Below are 23,302 nucleotides of genomic sequence, written 5' to 3'. Positions count from 1 at the left end.
TTTTTGTAGAGATACTAGAAGTAGGCTTTCATACACTTTTTCTCTTGATGTTTTTTCTGTAAGGCAACTGGGAAATATGTGTGTATACTTTGACTTGATGTTCTTTCTATTTTTTATTTACCCAAAGGACACAATTTCAGGGCACATATTGATTAGTGGAAAAATCTTAGCAAAACTTAGCAAATCTATACTCTGGAATGCTAAGTAATTATTAGAAACTCTCAAAGATTTCAAGATATGAAATGCCCAGAACATATTGTAAAGAAACTGGAAGTAGTTTTTAAAACAGCACACATAATATATGCAACATTTTTTCTTTATTTTTATTGTTAACACTATTGCAGGTGTTATCTCCTTTCCCCCCATCCCCAGCCCCCATGCCCCCTTCCTGCTGGCCATCACTATGTTGTCTGTGTCCATTGGTTATACACATATGTTTTTGGCTAATTCTGCATGTTATTATTTTCATGTAAGAATATACAGGAGTGGACAAAAATAGATTTACAGTGTGAGTACCAGAAATAGAGTTTATTCTATTTTTATTTATTAATTATTGTATTATTTTCCATATGATAACTGAAAACTTACTTTTGCCCACCCTGTATTTTAAAAGATTTATCATTAATGAAGCATTAATTAACTTTTGTTCTTTTCAGTTTGATGCAACTTTGAAATCTCTTCTAAAAGCCAATGTAGACATTTGTCATGTTGGGGATATAGGGCTGAGCTGAGGCCTACTGGTGACTGTGTAAGGTGAATGGAGGGACATAGAAGGTATGTGCAGGTTATGCGATTGTATCATGTATTAAAATGTGGTTAATTAAGTGTATCTCTAAGGCTCCTGCTAACTCTGAAATACTGTGATTCTCTTTTATCTTCTTTTTTCCTCTTCATTCCCTACCAGTACATTTTTTTAAATCCTTGCCCAAAGATATGTGGATATGTTTATTGCTTTTGAGAGAGAGAGAGAGACAGAGAGAGAGAGAGAGAGAGAGAGACAGAGAGAGAGAGACAGAGAGAGAGAGAGAGAGACAGAGAGAGAGAGACAGAGAGAGAGAGAGACAGAGAGAGAGAGAGAGACAGAGAGAGAGAGAGACAGAGAGAGACAGAGAGAGACAGAGAGAGAGACAGAGAGGGAGAGAGAGAGAGAGAGAGAGAGAGAGAGAGAGAGAGGAGGGAGAGAGAGAGAGAGAGAGAAATTGACATGAGAGAGGAGAGAGAAACATTGATTGGTTGCCTCCCACAACCTAGGTATGTGTCCTGACTGGGAAGAAAACCCATAACCTTATGGTCCTTGGGACAATGCTCCAGCCTACTGGCCCACCCAGTCAGCGCCCTACTAGTCCTTCTTTCATTCACTGTAGCACTAAGTGGTGCTACAGCTGCTCCTGCACCTGGTAGCACTATATGCTGATGAGACATGTGTTTTCTTTGAGCATCAGATCAGCAGTTTTGCTTCAGGCCTTTCACAGCTATCTGGGTGTGATTCTTGTTTCACTTACTTTGCTGAGAATCTATAGGTTCATAAAATTGTTTTCATAAGGCTCTAAAAAAATAGTTCCAAAATTAGGAAGCCACTGTGCCTGGAATATTTGGGCAGTTGTGGAATGTAATCTCATGGCCAAATAAATGTATGCCATTCAATATAATTTTAAATTAGTGATTTTAAAACATTTCTTAAAGAACTTTATTCAAAGTTCTAAACCTAGAAGCAACAAATACTCAAATTTTTTAAAAAATTAATGAGAATCTATATTACCATTTTACAATTGCATGCTTTGCTTATGTGATACAAATGGCGTATTGTGTCAGAGATAATCAATATGTTTGATAAATATTTTCTGTGGGTTGTTAAATAAATTGTACTGCCAGAAAACAAAATAAAATGAAAGTCTCTCTCTTTCTAATTCCCTTTGATTTGAAATTTGTCAGATATATTGGCCAGGTGATTTCAATATGTATTTAAGGTTGAAAATTGTAAAAACAGATATGCCTTGTAGTTCTTTTTTCTAAGCTGCATTGCACCACATGAAAATTCAATTGTGTTCCTATAAAATTCCAAAGTATTTGGAACCTCTCGCTAGTAAGAATTTTTCTACTCTTCCTTTTTAGAAGAGAGGTAAATTATAAAAAAAAAAAAAAAAAAGCAGTGTTTAGGATCACATGCACTTTTACAGGTGTGAGTGTGCGTGTGTGTATATGTTTGTGTGTAAAAATGACCTTTTCAGGCATTGTTCTGGGACAGCAATTTGGTACCAAATTTCTGTACTTGTTACATCCACATTTACAATGATCCCTGATGTTTACTTTTGATACTGAGGGGGCTTAACTAATTTCAATCAACAAAACAATAACACCAACAACAAACCTTCATTTGTAGTCAACATATTCTTTTGGGGGGTGAGAGTCTACCAGTATACTTTTAAATGACATTGATGATTGAAACAAAATAATTATTTCCAGGAAATTCAACAATTCAGAGCTGAATATTTCTTTTAAAAAAATGTTCATTTTTATATGAGAGTACATTACATATTATAGAAGAATTAGGAAACCATCAATTAGCTGATCTTAAAAAAAACCTAAAATATGTTTGCCAAAAGTTATATATAAGTTGATAAATAATGCTGAAGGCACCCTACACATTATTTAAAAATCGATACATTGAATGGAGAGATGTTAGAGTAAGTGCTCTCCATACCTCACTGTAGTTTCTTATTTTAAACCTTCCCAGCTGTGTTCTTACCTCATCTGTTTACAAAGGAAATACATTTAAAAACTAATGCCCTGGGGAGGTAGGTATTAAGATCTAGTTGATTCCTAGGTGGAGACCAGACCACTGAATTTATGTGTAGCTTCTGTTTTCTTAGAATATGGCTTAGCATAAGATTTCCAGCAAATGTTCTTCAAGAATTACATGACAACATCAATACTAGATATGTATTTTAAGGACCCTTTATTGCATGGATGAGAGCAAATTCCCAGATCACTAACTCAATCTCTGCATGAAAGTAAAGCAAACTATCACTTTCCAATTTAAACAAGTTCTTCCTGCTTCATATTCAGTTCCTCAGTGGGGGAGGGGAGAGATATTAAAAACAAAACACTCAACTTTAAAATGCATGCAATATTTTTCAACCAAATAAATGAAAAATAAATATCAGGTGATACTGTCTACTGAGAGATGGATACAGAAAGAGTATGTTGGAGGGTGGCTGTTGGATGAGCCTTTATCCCCCCAAACAGTGTAGCATATTCAAAGCACTTACAAGATCGCCTATTTAAAGATACCTTTCTAAAGATGCTAATCTTATGTTGTAACCAAATTAATAATTCAGCTCCTCTGTCAAGGAAACATCACTTCTAATCACTGTTGAGAAATTCCTTTCTTTCTTTCCAGTTTGTGCAAGGCCAGTGTCCAATGGATTATTCAGCAACATCTGTCTCGTTACTCAGCAACCCAAACATTTATCTTGTAACTTTTTCTCTACTCTTTACTTACTTTCCTCTGCAATTGATTCCTCCCACATTCACTTCTTTGTGCCAGTTTTTTTGGTCTGCCTTTTTAATGTAATGAAATATATATACATTTTATCAAAATGATTGTGGTCTGTCCAAATAAACTCTCTCAAACAAGGATTTTCTTTTTTAAGCATACCAGATTCATATTCTTTTCCTCTCCCCTGACATTCTTCAATTATGGCTTTGAATTTTCTCTTATTTCTTTCCACAATAACGAATGATTCATAGAGTAAGGATGCTGAAGTGGGAAGTAGCTGTGAATAGTGTGATTGGTTCACACTTGCTTTTTCTTTATTTCACATGCAATGAAAAGGCTTTTCAATTTTAGTGCTGCCTTTGAAATTAAAATTAGCCATAGTTTCTAATGGCTCTTGAAGCACCACTTTTCTCTGTGGTCAGCCATGCAATTTAGAATTGATGTGTGACATGCAAAATGGTTCAGGGCATTTGAAATACATCTATACTTATTGATAATACTTAAGCTTTTAGAGAAGAGGATCTTTTTTTATTGGTGGATGTAGATGGGCAGTTGTATCTTGTCTCAAGTAAGTGTAAAAGGATGTTGGATGTTAATTTACCTGTTTTGGAATGATAGCCAACTATCTACCTATAATAAAGAGAGTCACCAGGCACATTATAAACAGCCTCACTAAGGAACACCCAATCCAGTTATGGGACCCTAACCATCACTCCCCACCCTCTTTGTAGAGAACTAGAATAATCTGAATATCAGAGGTCACTGGAAATTATTCCTATTAAGAGATTGCTCTCTTCCTTTCTTGTGGCGGAAGTGGATGGAACATTATGCCTTCCTGCTAATTACAGAGAATCCAGTAGAATAATAATAGCTAACATTTACTGAGCATTTTCTTGGTGTCAGGGAGTGGACTAATCACACCACTTACCGTTAACTCATCTGCTTCTCACAGCTACTTTTTGAAGTAGGAGCTACTAATATCCTGAATCTACAGATGAGAAAACTGAGGTAAAGATGGACATCTCGCTCATTTACACACAACTATCACTTGTCAAAATCTGACTCACCACCATATCTTCTGGGTCTAGATGCTTTCCTCATTAAAAGTTATATTGCCTTACACTGATAAGCACTTATTTTCCTTTTGGACTCCCTTGGGCCTCCAGCCCTCTTTCTAGTCTCATCGTTGCTAATACTGCTGCCTTGACATGCTGCCTTTCCTATTCTTTATCTTTATTGTATTTTTTACTTCCTTTTGGAAAGTTTTAAGATACTTTTGATGTGGAGTTAAATCTGTTGTTTAGAATTAGAATTTTGAGCTGCTTCATGCTTCGTAAGGATAGAAAAAAATAAGCCCAGATAAATATAATGCAAGGATTTATGGCATTATGTTTAAATAATTAGTGCTTACATTTTCTGTTTTTCATTACCAACCATGTAAAGTAAGGTATTAACGTTGTGCTTGAAATGTCTGCTCTCTTGTTATTTCTGATTATTTTACTCATAGGATCTAACTTTAGATGCAAACATTTTCGACCAGAATAGGAGGTTAACATTTTACCATCTGTTATTTGGGGCCATAAAGAATACGGTTGTACTAATTTATTAAAAGTTGCCCACATTAAAGTTTTAACATTACTAGATTTAAGACTGTGGGTGTTCTGTCATTTTTAAGGTGAATAAAAACATCATTATTGCCTTTTCCCAATTTCAAACATTCATACTATTAAAGGTGAAAATGATATATTTTCAGATAAGAATATTAATCTGGCTTTTAACTCACTGAAATGGAAAGCAAAGTCTACAACCCCAGATTAGTAATGATGTATTTTTTAAACTCAGCATGAGTGAACTCTGTCTTAAAAATACCTCAGTCTTACCTTGATAAATACAATATAACCCTTGAAGAACCATTGTACTTTGTAATTACCTTGATTAAAGAAGAATTTAGAAACAACTGTTTCATGGCAATCAAAGAGCTCCTGAACTCTCATGTGTTAAGATCCATTATCTCCCTGCTCCCAGCATGCAGATGCTGGTCAAAGTAGGGGACCAGCTAAGCACTACTGATAGTCTTTGATTAATATATTTTTTTCTCATTCTGCAGAGAGCTAATCAAATTTTTAACTCGCTAATCAGGATTTCTTTTGATTAATGCCACAGTAATCTTTTAAGGAACCAAGATACAATATAAAAATGTCCCTCGCTGAAAGTATGCTCTCACCAGTGTAGCAAAAGCATTTATTTTTACCATCTGTTTCCACTAGGTACAGTGGGACATAATATTCTTAAATAATTGAGAAATATCAATAGAATAATAATAGAAGCCAGCTGACAAATATGACATATTCAATTCTAATTTTTAAATTAGTGGTGGATTAGTCTGGGTTCTGGATCAGTAAAAGAACTTTTCATTAAGCATGACAGCTAACAGCTTGGGTTTGTCTTGTCCTCTAATCAATCGGTCCACTGGATACTCACTCCTTGTTTATTTAATCAAATTCAGAATGTAATTTAGTATGTTATCTTGGTTTTTATACACTTAATTGTTTTTTAGTTTTGATTACACTTTTGGTTGCACTGTCATTCTGAAGGCTAGTTAAAATGTTCCTGAAGATTTCAATATTTTAAAGAGAATAACAAAGAACACTTTTAATAAAATGAAGATTAACTTTGTTTGAATCCAGGACACAATTTTTATTTCTGCTAGATAATTAAATAGAATAGATTATCTTAGGTGCAAAGTTTTATACATCCATAGTTTACTTTCTTTTATTTTTTTCAAATGTAGTAAAATTAAGGCATTTGGTATCATTGAATAAAGACATTATTTTCACAGTCAATCAACCAAACTGTTAGAAAGCCAAAAGAATTTAACATTTTGATTGCAATGCACTCTTGGCCAACCTTGATAAAACAGTTCATACATAAATGAAGATGGTGAGCCATCATAAATCGTAAGTGGTGTATATGAAGTTATATGATCTATCCATGCTTCTTTAGAAGTCTGTACTGGACATTCTAACCAGTCTCAGTTAAACTTATTGTCTCAATGATTATTTCCAGGCCTATGGTTTTCTATGAATCATTAACTTGTCCTTCATATAGATTATCATGAGATACTATACTCTCCTCATGGCATATTAAAATGAAAAATGATATCCTTTTCCATAAGTTTCATTTAAAAAGACAAACATTTGATTCTAGTTTTAGTATCTAGACAATAAGGACAATTCAATATCACATATTCTTTATTCTTTCTCATAATGTGCTATATTCTGATGGAACTTAAGTTTTGTTAATGTGGAGTAGGGAATATAAAATATGATTAAAAATCTATTTTAGATGTGTACCTTCTGGAGGAGGTGATGCATTTGAGGAAGCCGAAAATGATGAGGAGGTGGCAGACTTGGCGAGGTCTGGAGGAAGTCTTTTAAGTTGAAAGGACAATTGCATAATTTTGAGTTGTGAATGAAGTTGTACTTTAAATACACAAACCTAGAGTATGTCGGGGGTCATTCCACACACAGGTGTGGAAAGTGGTGATGAATTTTGAGATGGGGGCTGGGGCCAGATGAAGTGGGTGGGGACTTGCAAGCTATGATAAGCAACCTATGTTTTGTTTCAAGGGTAATTTATTTTTCTCTAAGTCATCAGGTTAATTTTTCTCATTTTAATCTTAAAATTATTTGAGGTGTTCTTTGAAAAGTTTGTGGAGAATGAACCCAAATTAGTCTTTCACAATGTCTCTTTTTTTTTTTCTTTTACCTCTTGCTTTTCTTTTTCTTCCTCTTCCAAGAAGGCTATTATTGCTTTCTCCTATCTATAATAACCCAAAGACAATTTCCACTGTCTTACCAGGTGGGTTTCTAACATGTAATGAGTAGAAAGAAATGAAGGAACAGTTGACTGAATAGAAGGATAGATGGCAGGATCTTTAGTTCAAGGCAAAGTATTCCCAAAAATGTTTCCAGGGACAGGGTACTTGGGTAAATATATCAAAGAGTGTTACATAAATAATATGAATGAAGACTGTAAAGAGTCAGAACCAACAAAGAAAACACTGGGAGGGTAACTGGGAAATGGGTCCAAGGTGAACACAGATGTTTTTGTGATATGAGTTCTTGACTTTGGAATTTAAAGAACTTTTCAGGCTAGAGAGAGAAAACAGGAAAATCTTATAAGTGCATGCAATACATTTATTTAAAGGGGAATATATTAAAAATTATTTACATCTTATAAATATTCCATATACTTAATTCAAGAGGTGTAATATATTGTTGTACAACTCTATTAGTGAAAAATGAATAACACAAACAATATAGGCTATTACCATAAATAATGAGTAATAAATATAATGTTATATCATATAGCTTTTTGTGTCTATCTGTTTTCTTATAAGAGGAATAGAAAATTTAAATTTCATTATATCTAAATAGGTATTTATATCACACTGTTGTTTATGTAATAATATAACTTAAAATGATAAATAGGCACTGTTTTTTAATTTAAATATAGTTATATCCAACAACGAATAAGCTCACATAAATATTTTTAAGTGTCTTAAAAGAAAAAAATATAAGGAAAAATGTTGTGTGGTAGATTTTAACAGAGGAGAACCAAAATGGACTTCTCAATATCAAAATGAGGATCAAAAGCTGTATATAAAAGCACTGTTGGATAGCCTTAATTTCTGAAAACTCTAAGATGCTGTCCTAAATCTCTAACTGTAAAAATCCATTTAAGCAATTGTGGGAAATTGTAGATAATGTTCACAAAGTGAAGGCAGAAAAAGTGACCACTAATGTTCCATTTGTGCTGTGAACCAGAGAGCAACGAGTCTTTTTCCAGGTAAAAGAACAGAACGAGCTTAGACACAAATAAGAATTAAATGTTCTCTACACCTTTGCTTCTCGAAATGGGGCTCATGAATCAGCAGCCTGTTAGAGACGTAGACTCTCAGACTCCATCCCAGACCTTCTGAGTCAGAATCTGCACTTACCGGGTGTCTAGATGCACCACATGCATCTCAAGTCTGAGGATCTCTACTGCTCACTACTAAAGAGCAATCAGGGAAATTTGGGTGGTTGGGACAGGATAAAGTGGCTGAGTACCAGGTCTTAAGAAAGCGATACAAGCAAGAACAAGCCAATATTTGCCACGTAAGGGTTATTGGGGTTTGGGGTTAGTACCGAAATTTAGGTCCAAAGCAGGACTTAAGAATGTGGAAAAATGATTCTGCAACATGATGTTTGGAGATCATATTGACAGTTCTGTGCCTACAAAGAAAAAAAAAAGTTCAATTCTATTTTCTCTTTGGGGACATTGAAAAACTTGGAAAAACCTTTGCCGCCACCTTCACATATAATCCAAGTTTCACCTTGTTTTGCATTTTCTTGGAATCCCTTTTATGTTTTGAAAGGCTAGCTCTCTCCCTGATCGTTCACAGTGTTCCTGACTGTCCAGGCCTCCGACAGTCCTTCCAAAGTCATTGCACGGAATCTGAACTCCCCTGGCTGTATTCTAGCTTTGACATTGAATCCCTTACACGAGATATATGATATTTGTGCTTGCCCTCAAGACCCCTAATTGCTCTAACTTTGAAGATGTGTCTGATCTTAGCACCTCACTGTCTAAGTTGGGCCTCCTGACTTCAGTTACCTCTCAGGGGCCCTGTTATCTCTGTTGTCATTAGCCACCAGGAATGTCTCTGTTGGTTCATATATTCACAGTTGCATGCAGAAATGTCTTCTCTCATTCATGTCGCATTTTCCAACTGCGTGTTACAGTAGCTTAGTTCTGGGGATACAGGGATAAATAAGCCTTTGACATGGCCCTTGGCGAGCTCAGAATGATTTTAGACATACAGACCTCTTCTATTTTCCATACTGGCAGTGCTCAGGCATCTAATTGTTTGCTTGTTATTTATTTTCTGACAACAAGGAAATGCTGGAAAATATGAATGGGTCTTTTTATTTCCTGATAGGCTATGGTGTTTGAAAATTAACTTTTATGATAACAATAATCTTACTTAGTTATTGTTCTTGACAACCCCATTCCTGACCCTAAACCCGTTTTCATTCCGTATGAGGAAGGTGAGAAGACAGAGCTAAGTAACTGACTAGGGTGAGCTGCAGATTCACTTTGAAGCACACTGCCACCTGTAGCATAATTGCCTCTCAATACCTTTTTGATAAATGAAAGTGATATCTTCCTCATTTTATGTTCTAATACCGCGTCCCCTCTCTTCTATGTGAGAGGTCCCTAAGCGATAGCCCATGCACAATTTATTTTGTAAATAAACATTTTTGGAACACAGCCATGCCCATGTATTTACACTTTGCCCATTAGTGTTTTTGTGCTAAAAAGACATGCTGTGAGTCATTGTGACGGAGACCTTCTGACCTGAAAACCCTAGGAAATGTATTATCTGGCTCTTCAAAGTAAAATGTGCCAGCCCCTGTTCAAACAGTGCAAAATCAATGCAGCTTGCACATTACATAAAAAAATTTAGGCATTATTGTATACTGTATATAATATTTGTTATGAAACTTAATAGATGAAAATAAACTACATATATTTAAGTAACAGAGTTTTCATGTGGTCTCTGTAAGAATTGTTCATGCCATTGCTGCCTGATCGGATAATGGCGTCAGGGATCCTGATGTTGGGACTCTGGGGTTGCCACCCACAAAGTAGCAACACTCACCATTTCTTTTTATTGTTGTTTCATGAGCTAAATAAAACATCTTTATTTGCAATTATTTTGAACAACCTGAAACTGCAAAATAAATTTACATAATAATTTGCATCCTGTAGTACATGCTTACACTGTAATTGGAAAAGAGGAGAAAGAATATTTACCTTATTTTAGTTGCTAGAATGCCCAGAGTTGAAAAAAAAACCCAAAATATTACCAAGTTAGGTTTTTATTTTTATTATAAATGGGAATGCATTCAATATTCTGTTTCATTAATGCTTTTCATCGCCTTTTATTTTACATAAAATATGAAGAGTATGCTTTGAGTATATATTTTACTATAATTACTTAAAGCCTAATTTGTTTTTAATAATTTAATAGGTGAAATGAAATAAAAAAGGGCACTTGACTGAATATGCATCATTTTAATCTGGGAGTGCATCTAGGGAAAGCAGTTAATCATTTGCACAAATTTTTTTACATGACAAATAAATTAGAGAAAAGCGTAATTTAAATAAAAATGTTTTAATAAAGTTAAAAGGATTTTTTATTAATCATTCTGTTATTGTTGTGAATTTATATTTCTTAACGGAGAAATATTGATTGGACTACTGATCTTATTTTCACTGAAACTATAATTTTTGAAAGTAAGATACTCAAAACTTTTCAAAATAAAAAAGAATTGTAATTAGGTACATATGGAGAGTATTTACCTTCTGTTTCATAAAAGAAAAGTAGGTATCTAAGTATGCAGTTTTAAAGTCATATTCTTTGGTAAAATATTATGATAAACAGAGTTTGGTTAGAATTATGAATTAAGAGATTGATTCTTTTAGATTATGTCAAGGAATGAATCTGTGGATTTAAATATACATAAATTTTATTTAGAGTGGTTTAGATTCTGTGTTCTATTTATCCTTTGAAGTTTAACTACATAGTTAATTTGGACACATAGTAGCTACTTATCAAATATTTTTTCGCATGGACAGTTGAGTTCTTCTCTCTAGAAAGCCATGACTTAGCTTAGTTCATTTATGAAAGTAAATTGATATGAAAGTAGTTTATTTGTGTAAATTGACTTTTTTATGTTTTACAAATAATAGAAAAGAGTATGTTAATTTACTTATGTTTTGCTTTAAATAATGGAGGTAAGCTCTGGATATTTAGAATAACATGTTCATGCACTGGTTACTCTGATAATTGTCATTACATGTCCTTGGTAGGAAGGTTTGTTTTGTTCTGCTCTATTTTGTGATTGGAATGCAAATGATGGATGATACTCCTTTCCCAGAAAAGAGAACGTGACTGCACCTGGGTATGTGTGTATCATCATTTACTGTACTCAAAAACTTACTCCTGATAATATTTGCAGCATTATCAAATAATGATAAAGTTGAAAGCAGTGGCCAAGGAATGTTCAGTTTTGGGGACATTAAATGTAAATATAAATCAAACTGTAGAAATAATAAACTAGTCCTTGACTGGCAAACTTTCTTAATACTGGTGCTCCTAAAATCACCTGCCCAGTTCCTACCTGTGCTTTTTCATGCTTCTCAGTTATTTTCCCAGGTATTATTATGAATTAGAAGCATCCTAGTAGCCTCTTTAAGGTCATGTAAAACAGCAGTTAGCCAGCCAGTATATGTGAACAAGAATTCTAACCCATACTACCTCTTCTACTTGCTGATTTAATTTAAATTCTACTTCCCAGGGAGAAAAGGAGTTAATTTGGCTTTTATGTTCTAATCAGTAGGGGTGTATTAAGAAGTATTGTGAGCCTGAGTGAAAATGAGTATCTTGCTTTTATTATTATTTTCTTCAATGGTCACCAGTTTGGAGAGGAGAGAATATAAGCAGGGTGACTGCTGTCTATTTCCAGACCCAGCTCTCTTTGAAATAAAAGAAGCATTGAAATGTATTAAGGAACAAGTGGACAGTATTTTTTTTAATTGTAGAATGATGGAGGTATCATAGTTGAGGGAAAACTCAGCCACTGACAGAAATTAGAGCATTCAGAGTTGAGTGAATCTAAAGTAGCACATTTATTTTATAGATGAAAAGTGGATGCCAGGATGGGCTGCAGAGTAAGCTTGTTCTGGAACAGAGGAGACAGTGTATTAAAATCAAAAGGTAAAAGCTTTGGAGTTGTATAGAATAGGGTTCAAGTCATAACTTAGTTACTCATTAGTAGTATGATAGCCAGGTGTATGGCTTAACCTCTATATCACCCTATTTCCACACCTGTAAAAATGGTACCTACTGCATGTGTGCCTACATTGAGAAGGCAAATGTTAAAACACTTAGTGAGGTGCCTAATATGCATAGTAGGCATTGGATTAGTACACTTCCCCTTCTTGAAAAAAACCTAGAATATTGATGATATTCAAGCCAGTCCTTGTTGATTTCACCTTTCTCTCCTGTCCATGATTCTATCACTCAATGAGTTTAGACCTCTGACTCAGAGGCTCTGCGACATAATCCTTCTGTGATAAAAATTGATTGGATAGTGTGTGTTAAGTTGATGGCAGTGAGGTCAGTTGAGTTTGATTTGTTTTTCTCTCTAAGTAATCAACTTTTTTCTTCGGGCCTGTGGAGACCTTAAAAGGTCTGGAGAGTTTTAAATGTTCCTACTCAACAAATGTTTGTGATTTAGAAACAAAAGTATTCATTTAACCTCATTAGCCAATAACATTTCACAAAGAGACTTTGTAACTTCATGATGAAAACATTTAATGTTTTTATTCATTTAAAACTGATTCCAGTACAGTTTTTTAAAATCCTTAAATAGTCTTTGCTTAAAAATCCCCTCCTTAGAGAGGTCTTTGCTAATCACATTAAATCCAATCAACATTAACTGAGTAGGCCTCTCTTTTACTGTCATTTTTGTTTATCTTTTCATGGCACCTATGACAATTTGCAAATATATTGGTTGATGTTTGCTTCCTTCACTAGTTTGTAAATTTCATGAGCATCGGGGCCAGGTCTATTTTGCTTATCATTCTGTCCCAAACATCTAGTTGTAATGATGGCACATAGAAGGTGTTTTATAAAATACATATTAAAAGAAAAAAAAATTGTCCATTATCTGAGGAGTTCAGAATAGAAGGTGACAAGGAAATCCTGAATCCATTATTACAGAACGCGGCTTAGAGGGGGATCAACATAATTTTTGAATCTTTTTGTCTTATACTCGGATGCAGAGTTGGGTGTTAGAGACCTGAACATTCATTTTTAACAGTGAAATTTTTTTATTTTAGTGCTATTCATTGCTGGGTGTACTTTTATTCATTAGTTCACCCAGAAAACTATTCATCAAGCAGACCCTGTGTGTACCAAGCACTACACAGATAGAGCTCTTTCTCCGGTAGACTTTAGAATGAAATGGGGAGACTCAAGTTAATCAAATAAACATAAACATGAATATATCACTCTATATGATGATGAGCATAATGAACAAAGCAAGTGGAAAACCTAATTTATACCATGGGGAGAAAAGTCTCTGAAACTCTTTTAAGGAAAAGACATTAGGAGCTTCATCCCCTCCCTGTCATGGCAATTAATCACTCTGCTCTGACCCTAGTGGTCCTGGCACTTTATACCCATGCATTACTGGGTTCAGAGGAACCCTAGTCCTTGCCATACGAACACAGATGCATCACAGACAGATTGTCCCGGGTCCTAGTAAGTACTCACCTCTATCAGTGGAATTGGTGACCTGCCCTGAGAACCACCCCTTTTGCCTGGGACCCTGCCACCTTCCTCTCTGCCAATCTTCTATACAAAGAGAAGCACGTTGTTTCCCGTATAGTAGCTGCTGGCTCCTGTCCTGTTCTGGATTAACTGATGAATACTTTCCCTCTACTTCCAGCTTCATGGTCTTGCACACTTCCTGGGCATCTGTCAGAACTTAGCCCAAATTCACCTGACATGTCAGTTGGAGTTTGATCAGAATCAAATTCTTCGAGTCTTCTTTTACTTCAAGTCTGTTTTCTTTTTTCTCTACCTTCCTTACTCTGCCCCATGCCCCTCTGGGCTCAATATTTTTGTATTCTCCTTGCTGATGACGGCAGTTGGATATTTATATTTTTTAACCTTTTAATCAGTTTCTCATCCTCAATACTATTGACATTTTATGTCAGATATTTCTGCATCGTGGGGACTGTCCTGTGGATTATAGGATATTTAGCAGCACCCCTGACCTATACTCACTAGATGCCAATAACACCCCTCTTTTAGTTACAAGAGTCAAATATGTGTCCAGATATTGCCAGATGTCTCTTGGGCTCAAAATTTTCCCATTTGAGAACAAAGTATGCTGTCTAGTAACCAAGGACTGTCTTATTCACCCATTTAGTCATTCCATCACTCATTCAACAACTATTTATTGAGCAGCAGCATGGTGTCAGAAGGTATTCAAGACACTGGGAATACAACTGTAATAAATACCGACAAAACCTTTGCCCTTATAAAGGGCTTACATTTTCGTAGAAGGGAAATATAATACATAAAAAAGGAATGCAATGTCAGTTCATAAAAAGTACAATAAATTGAAAGCCAGGAGGTAGAACATATTTTAGAGATATATTCAAAGACAGTGACTCCGAGGAGATAACTTTTGGGCAGAGCTACATAAAGGCAGGAAAGTTAGGAGCCTTCATCGTTTATTTATTTTGGTAACGATCTTGGACAAAAATCATTGCAGAAAGAAGGAAGCATGAAGTAGAAGGTCCCTGCGTAGAAGCAAATGTGTGGTGATTGACACACAGCATGATGGGCAGCGTGGCTGCAGCTGAGAGAAGGGCAACTGGGTCGGGTGACAGGTCCCGGCTGTGATGGGAAGTCCCTGGAGAACTTTGAGCTGGGCCCCAATGAAATCTGACTCATAATCAGCAAGAGGCTTTCTGACTGCTCTGGATGAGGGAAGATGGAGGCTAGAACTAGGAAAGCAATGATGCTACAGGTGCTGAGATGTTGAATTAAGCGATGCCATTTGAAAAAAGACGGGGCTATACCTGCTGTTGGATTAGATGTTGGATGTGAGTAAAAGGAAGGTCCTAGATTGATCCATAAGCAGGGGGATGTAGGTGACAATTGATGCATTGTCTGAGATGGACAAGATTGGAGGAGGGCAGACTGGGTGGGATTAAGAACTCAGTTTTTAATATTGCAAGTATGAAATTGCTATTGGTGAGGATGTTGAGTATAAGCCTTTACCTTTACTTCAATGATCTGTTTTCCTCAAGGCAAAAGTGTGTAGGGGTAAGTGGTCCAACCATTATTATTATTTTTTAAATGAGGACACTATAGTGCAATCTTTAGTGAACCAGGATTTGTACTCAAAAATCCAGGCTCTGAACTGAAACTCTGAAGTAGTACTCCTAGTTATAGCTACCAAATAATTTTCTGATGTTTTCATGTTAAAACTGTACAACAGAAAGCATGTGCTATTATACTTTGCAGCAAGCAGAAAGTAAGTATAAGTCCAAACTGAATGATTAGATTTACCATGACATAATCCGATCATCTTCCTCCAGAGACCATTTTGGGAGCCTGGTCTTTTTTCTTACCCATTTATCAGTGTGAATTAACACCATGAATCACTTGGAAGATTGTCCTAAATGTTCCCCTCACGGTTAATGCCTGCAGGCCTGGAAGCCTCTAGCAATGCAGTGATTATTTACATAATAGCGGGGATCTCTTTCCTCAAAGCACTGCATTGTATTGCTACTAAATCCCAATGTTTTCTGCTTTTATGACTCTAGGGGAAATAAAAATAAGGTGATTACATTGACAAATAATATTTAGAAAATTTTTAACACTGAAAAAAACGAATATCTATAAAATGATTTCAGAATATTATTTTAAATACTTTATATGATTACTATGGATTTTTAAAAATATATTAATGGACCAGTCAGTGTTCTTTTAGGAAACAGGCAACACACTCAAATAGGAGTTTAATGAGAACAAGGTTGAGCTAAATCAAGAAGGGTTGGGAGGCAACGCAGGGTTAGACGTGAATTGCCATGTTTAGGCCTAAGGGGGACGTGGAGGGATAGGTTTCAGAAACTCAGAACCCCTGTTGAAACGGGCCAATGTATGGGAACTGTAGCCTTTTCTAGATAATCACAGCCAACTTGAGCATCATAGTAGGGACCCTGGCATAGAATAGAGTGGGTAAGGGTAGACTGTTCTGAAGGGACAAATCTAACACACCTATTGACACTTCCTTTTTATTTTCTTTTTTACATATATTACCTCCTGGAATACCTTTGATCAGACAACGTCTTCTGTTCCTCTGAAATTGTTTTTAATGCTTTCTGCACATGCTTACCAAGCTAATTCAAACACCTCTTCTCGAACCAAATGTCACTCGATTCATTTGCATACACTTTGCATTGTAAATGCATGTCCTGAATTGTTTCCATAATATCATACTGCACTATTTTTTACTTAGTCTTTATGATATTGCAGTCCCTCTGGCTTGTTCTCTTTCTCTCCTCCACTACTTAAATATATCTCAAGGTCTGCTCTTCCCCTTTACTATACTTTGCTGTTGGAGGGGTAGCGAAGAGCAGGCAGTTGGGGGTAATATAGATATATAAATAGGGAGGTAAGTAGGTAGATATATAGATAAATGAATAGATAATTCCAGGAGAAACACTGTTCATTAAATTAATTTCAGTTTATTTCTTATACATATTAGTATATAGTTATCATTTAAAAAATAGTAAGACACTACTTTTAATTTTTTCAAATTTCTGAAGGATTCCATGGTAGATGTTTTAATGTAACTTTGAAATAATAGCATAATAGCCAGGTTAATTAACCTATTTCTTCCCTTAAAATTATTTCCATTGAAAAATTGATTTAAAAACTTTGCTTCAGAACTGAAAATATGGCTATAATTTTTGAGTTAGATAAATAGTAAGAATATCACATTCAATGTTAAAATTAAAACCATGATCAAAAATTTATAGCTGAATTCTCACTTTTATATACAGTAAACGAAAAGAAATTTATTATGTTAAGTAAAAGTGCCTTTTTTGAGAGCAAGCAGATTAAAATAATTTTTCTAATGACAAGTAATTCTGTATTAAATAGAATTCCTAAAATATCTATAAATGTATACCTATTATATTCTTCTTATGAGATTACAAAATGATTTATAGTCTATCAAAATCAATTCTTATGTAATTTTCATTTATTGGATACAATAATCAGAAGTTTTAATTAGAATATAATTTAATTTTTCTTTAAAGTCTATACTAGCAAGGCAAGCCTGAATGTATTTGAATGAGACATATTTGAATAATGTAATACCTAGAATGGCACACAATGAAGATAACATGATTGCATCTTTACATTATTAATTGTGCATACTAATTGCATATCTCTTTCACATTTTGAACTTCTATGTTTTCTTTATTGTACTTTTTTATGTCCATCAACTGTTTTCTCTTTTATGTAGATTTTGGAGTCCTTTAAAGTAAAGAAGCACAAGGGTGATAAATATCTTTCAGAGAACATGAGAAGGGAAAACTATTTTCATAATAAAACCACGACTTTTATTTGCTTTTTTCTGTTATGTTGATGGACATTTCCAGTGACAGAGAATAAAACAATGGTAGTAAAAATGCTGGCGCTTAACACAAATCAAGGCAGTGTCACCAACTATACCTAGTGGTCATTGAATTCTCCACACCATGTGCAAACAATTTTTAAAAAAATTATAAAGAGTTCTTTAGAGCAGTTTCAAGTTTCCAGTAAAATTGAGAAGATATCCCACATACCTCCTGTCCTTCCCCCATGCATAGCTTCCTTCATTATCAACATCTTCCACCAGAGTTAGACATTTGTTATAATTGGTGAACCTCCGTTGACACATCATAACCCCCCAAAATCCATATTTTACATTATGATTCACTCTTGGTGGTGTTCATGTTCTGGGATTGGATAAGTGTATAGTGACATGTATATATAGGAGTATTATGGTATCCAGAGAAGGAAAACTCTGATTCCAGAAAACCTCCGCTGCCTTGCGGCATACCTCTTCAGGGGAAAGGCTAAGGGAGTAAACCCCGACAGAAAATTCGGAGCCGGAGTCCCTAAGGCGGTTTGACGTTGTAGTCAACACCGGCAACTCCTGCGGCGCACCTGAAGCCAAGCTGTATTGACTCCGTCTTTCCCTTGGACCCTTCAGCTGCGAAGAGAGGGGGGGTCTGCTGCATGGGCAACAGCAGACCCTCCATATCACCCTGCCCAGGCTCTGTAGCTTCAGCTTCACTGGAGAGGACACTCCAGCGTCATCGCAAGAAGTCGATTCAACACGGGAGGAGACAGATACCGTGTCACTCCCGAGTCGGACTGCACAACCATTCTCGGCGGTGCAGATAGACTCTTAAGAAGCTACACCATCGTCTCTCGAGACGGACGGCTGCCGACGATTATGGTATCACACAGGGTATTTTTAACTGCCTTAAAAATCATCTGGTTTTATTTAAGAATTTCTCCTATGAGGCAGTTAAACTTATTATTTTAATTAAATCTCAAACCTTAACTATGCACAACTTTTTAAATATTCTAGTGACAAAAGCAGGAAGCACACATAAAGTACAGCTGCTACATAGCAGCACATCACAGTCATCTCCAGGGAAGGTGCTGGTGTGACTGAATTGCAGGCTAAACGGCCAGCTTTGAGCATGAAATGACAATTGTACTTGAGAGAACAGCTGACAAACTATGGTTTTTGACTTTGGTAATTGGCAGAATGAAGTGAGCTTATCATTTCAAGGAAATCAACTTTTAGTATTTTCTGCCAATAATAAAATTCAAGCGTTCAACGGAACACTAGAATTTTGAAAATTTGAATTTGCCATCATGAGTTAGATAGCTTCACAATTCTTAATGACTTTTCTGAGTAGCTCAGAGACAATGTCCTCTATATATAAAACATTGGTTCACTGAGTTATAATGATCTTTCACATGTAGATATATTTATATGTATATGAGTTCTGAAACAAAAATTTTAGAACTTCTGCAGTAGGTCAAAGTAGGCCAAATCTGTTCTTACAGGCTTTTTTAAAGGGAATATTTTGAGTTCTGCTGGCCAGGCAGCTCTTTTATTGTCATTCTTTAAAAGAACAAATTTGGTTCTAAAAGCAAAATATTTGTCGATGATACTCCATGTGCAATGGGTGTCTCTTCTAAAATCACAAACATTTTGTTTTTATAATTTACTTTTGAATTAAGCTCCATTTAAATATCCCAACTTGAGAAAATAGTGCACTATTATTTCTTCTCTTACTCTTCTTAATTGAATGTTGTTTAAGTGTGGCTGAGAGGACAATTTCTTTTTTTGTCATCTCCCCGCCCTTTTAGAGCAAATGTTACCTCTAACTTTACAGCTTGCTCACAGTATTAGACCCCAATCTTTCAAAACAAATTATTCTAATTGACTTTCTTTGGAAAGATTTTCTTTAGACCAACTAGAAGTGCAATATTCTCTAGTTGTAAAAAAGAAACCTTGCTTCTGCCCTGAATTGCAAATTCATCAGTTTACTTGATATTCATTGCACCTCTACAGAAACATTTAGTTCTTAGTCTGTCATTATAGCACCTCTCCTGCCTAAAGCGTGACTACTTTACTATTAAGTAGTACTACATAACTTCAGCTAATTAAAAAAGAATAAGTATAATACTTTTCAGCATTTGTGGGCCTAAAATGTATTTTTTTTTTTGAAAAAACATTATTTATTTTTAGAGAGAGGAAAAAGGAGGGAGAAAGAGAAGGACAGAAACATCAATGTGCGAGAGAAACATGGATTGGTTGTCTCCCATGCCCCCAACTGGGGACCTGGCTCACAACCCAAGCAAGAGCCCTAACCAGGAATCAAACTGGTGACCTTTCGGTTTGTAGGATAATGCCTAACTCACTGAGCCATGCCAGCCAGGACTAATATTTCTTTTGTAAACATCAGTAGAAGAGGACTTGGTACCAACGTATATGCTATTGTAGTCACTGGGATTTTATTTTTTCCTTTGGCATTTCAATCACCTGGTAAAAACCAGAGTCTGTATAACAACTGTACTACGCTCCACTTATTTATTGTACTAGGGAGTATATTCCATGCTTTAGTCTTTACCTTATTCACTGTCAAGAGGGGAGAGCAAGTTGCAAGATATAGGCTTATAGACATGCATGTGCGTAGTGATTAATGCAATATTTAAATTGTGTACACAATTCATACAGAACACAAAGGAAAAGCAATTTATTCTTTTGGGGATTGGAGAGACATTTGGAGTGAAGATGCTATATCTTAGCATGGTTTTGAAAGAGGAATAGAAATTTTGGGAAATACATATAGTGCAGATATTTTAGTCAGAGAAATGACATTTGTAGAGAATTTATAAATATGAACATTTTTTTTTTTACAAATTTATTTGAGGCTTCCTTGGTATTGATGAAGCAGCAATTATTCAGTGAGGCTGATAAGAGAAATTGGACTGAGAAATAGGATAAAACCAAAACAGGGAGGAACTTGACTTTATCTTGTAAGTACCTGTGCTCATAGAAGGGTGATTGAGGGAGAAATTTGAAATTGGCACAACAACAAAAAGACTAAAAGGGAATTGCTGCAGCAGTCCAGGGTAAAAAGAATAAAATATATTTAAAAGAGGTTTTGGAGGGAATATTGAGAGGACTCCATCTTCACAACCTTTACTCAGATTCTGGGCAGAGTGGATGTGTTCTTAATTATGCTTCTTCATCTCCAACCGATACGAGCCTCTTAAAATATATAGACTGCATTGGAAATCCCAGAAAAAAAAACCTACATTTAAAAAGAAAGCCTAATAGAGGGATGCACATGATAGGATACAGAGGAGGAGTCATCAGAAAAATAGAAGAGGAAGAAATAATGATACAATTACAATTAAAGGACAAGAAAGTTTAAAGACATGATTGGGCCATCAGACAAAATATTGGGAGGTCAACTATGATGACTTGAAAATGTTAATATCTTTACAGCATATTGGGGAATGGTATGCCTGATAGTGTTTTCTTTAATTTGAGAAATATAAAGGAATACAAGAAGTTTATCAAAAAGAGGTTGATCGACTGCCTCTCATATGTGCCCTGACCAGGGACAAACCTGCAACCCAGGCACATGCCCTGAGCTACAGCAGTCAGGGCTTAAATGTGAGTTGTGAAACCATAAAGATCCTAAAAGAAAACAATGGCAATAAACTCTCAGATATCCCATGTAGCAGTATTTTTGCTAATATATCTCCAAAGGTACTGGAAACACAGGAAAAAATAAACAAATGGCACCACATCAAATTAAAAAGCTTCTACATGGCTAAAGAAATCATCAACAAGATGAGTAGGGGACCCAGTGTATGTGAAAACATTTTCTCCAATGACACACCTCATAAGGGTTTAACCTTCAAAATATAAAAAAAAGCGGATGCAACTAAACACCAGGAAGATAAGCAACCCAATTAAGAAATGGGCAAAATACTTGAACAGACACTTCTCCAAAGAGAATGTAGAGATCACCCACAGATATATGGAAAATGCTCGATATCACTAATCATCAGAGAGATGCCAATTGAAACCTCTATGAGATATCACCTTATACCTTTCAGAATGACCATCATTAATAAATTAACAAGCAAGTGTTGGTGATAATGTGAAGGGAAGGGAACCCTAGTGCATTGTTTGGTGGGAATGCAGACTGGTGCAGCCACTACGGAAAATGATATGGAGTATCATTAAAAATTAAAAATATAACTCCCTTTTGACCCAGCAATTCCATGTCTAGAAATATATCTGAAGAATCATGAAGCATCAATTCTCTCTCTCTCTCTCTCTCTCTCTCTCTCTATATATATATATATATGTATATATATGTGTGTGTGTGTGTGTGTGTGTGTGTGTGTGTGTGTGTGTGTGTATGCATCCCTATGTTTATAACAGTGCTATTTAAAATTGCCAGGATTTGGAGACAGTCTAAATGTCTATGAGTAGATGCATGGTTAAAAAAGTGATGGTATATTTATACAATGGAATACTATGCAGCAGTGAAAAAGAAGAAACTCTTATATTCTGTATTTTGCAGCAGCATGGAAGGACTTGAAGAATATTATGCTAAGTGAATTAAACCAATCAGTGAAAGGCAAATACTACAAGACCTAACTTACATGTGGAATCTAATGAACACAATAAACTAATGACCAAAATAGCAACAAAAGTTTAGATACATGAAACAGACTGACAGCTGCCAGAAAGAAGAGGGTAGAGTTGGGACAGGATGAAAGATGGTGAAGGGATTAACCAAAGAACATTTATGTACAACACACGGACAGGGACAACAATATGCAGATTGACTTCGGGACGGGAGAGGATGGGGCTGAGTGGAGGGGGGAAAGGGAGGAAGAGCAGAAACAACTGAAGTGGCATAAACAATAAAAATAAATGAATTAAAAAAATAATGAATTAATATTAAAAAAAAGGTTGAAAATATAGAGGTAGGCTCTAGCAGGACTGAGAAGCCTATAGACTGTCATCTGGAAGTTTCCTTGGGAAACTAGGAGAAGGCCTACTGGGGTCATGGCATTTCAGCCACATGGGTCTTCTGTGTGGTCTTGAAATACATCATCTTCTTTCTCTGCAGGAACTCTATTCTTCCTTCTGACTGGAAAACACCCATTCATCTACGAGGTCTGAGGTCATGAATAACATTTTCTCAAAGAACTCTTCCGTAACTTGAAAAACTTTCTCTGTCCTTTTGAACCTTTTAAAAAATCTTTACAGTATTATAAAATGTGCCATTACACATTTCCTTGTGTTAGGTCTGTCTTCTCTAAGGAAATGTAAGCAGCATGAACATGAGAGTATTTTTTGTCCATCACATATATCCAAGAACAGTGACAGGAACTGACCCACAGGAGGGAGTCAGTAAATTATTAGCGGAATGAGTAAGTATATAGTAAAGATGGCAAATGAGAATTTTGGTTATAGAAATATGGTCTTAAAAGATAGTGGGTGAGCCACTTCATCAAGACAACTGATACAATACAAACAGCAATAGTAGCGACAA

This window comes from Furipterus horrens, unplaced genomic scaffold (genome assembly GCF_987537825.1).
Source record: "Furipterus horrens unplaced genomic scaffold, mFurHor1.1.pri manual_scaffold_7, whole genome shotgun sequence".
Taxonomy (NCBI): domain Eukaryota; kingdom Metazoa; phylum Chordata; class Mammalia; order Chiroptera; family Furipteridae; genus Furipterus; species Furipterus horrens.
Note: the sequence above shows the minus strand (reverse complement) of the source record.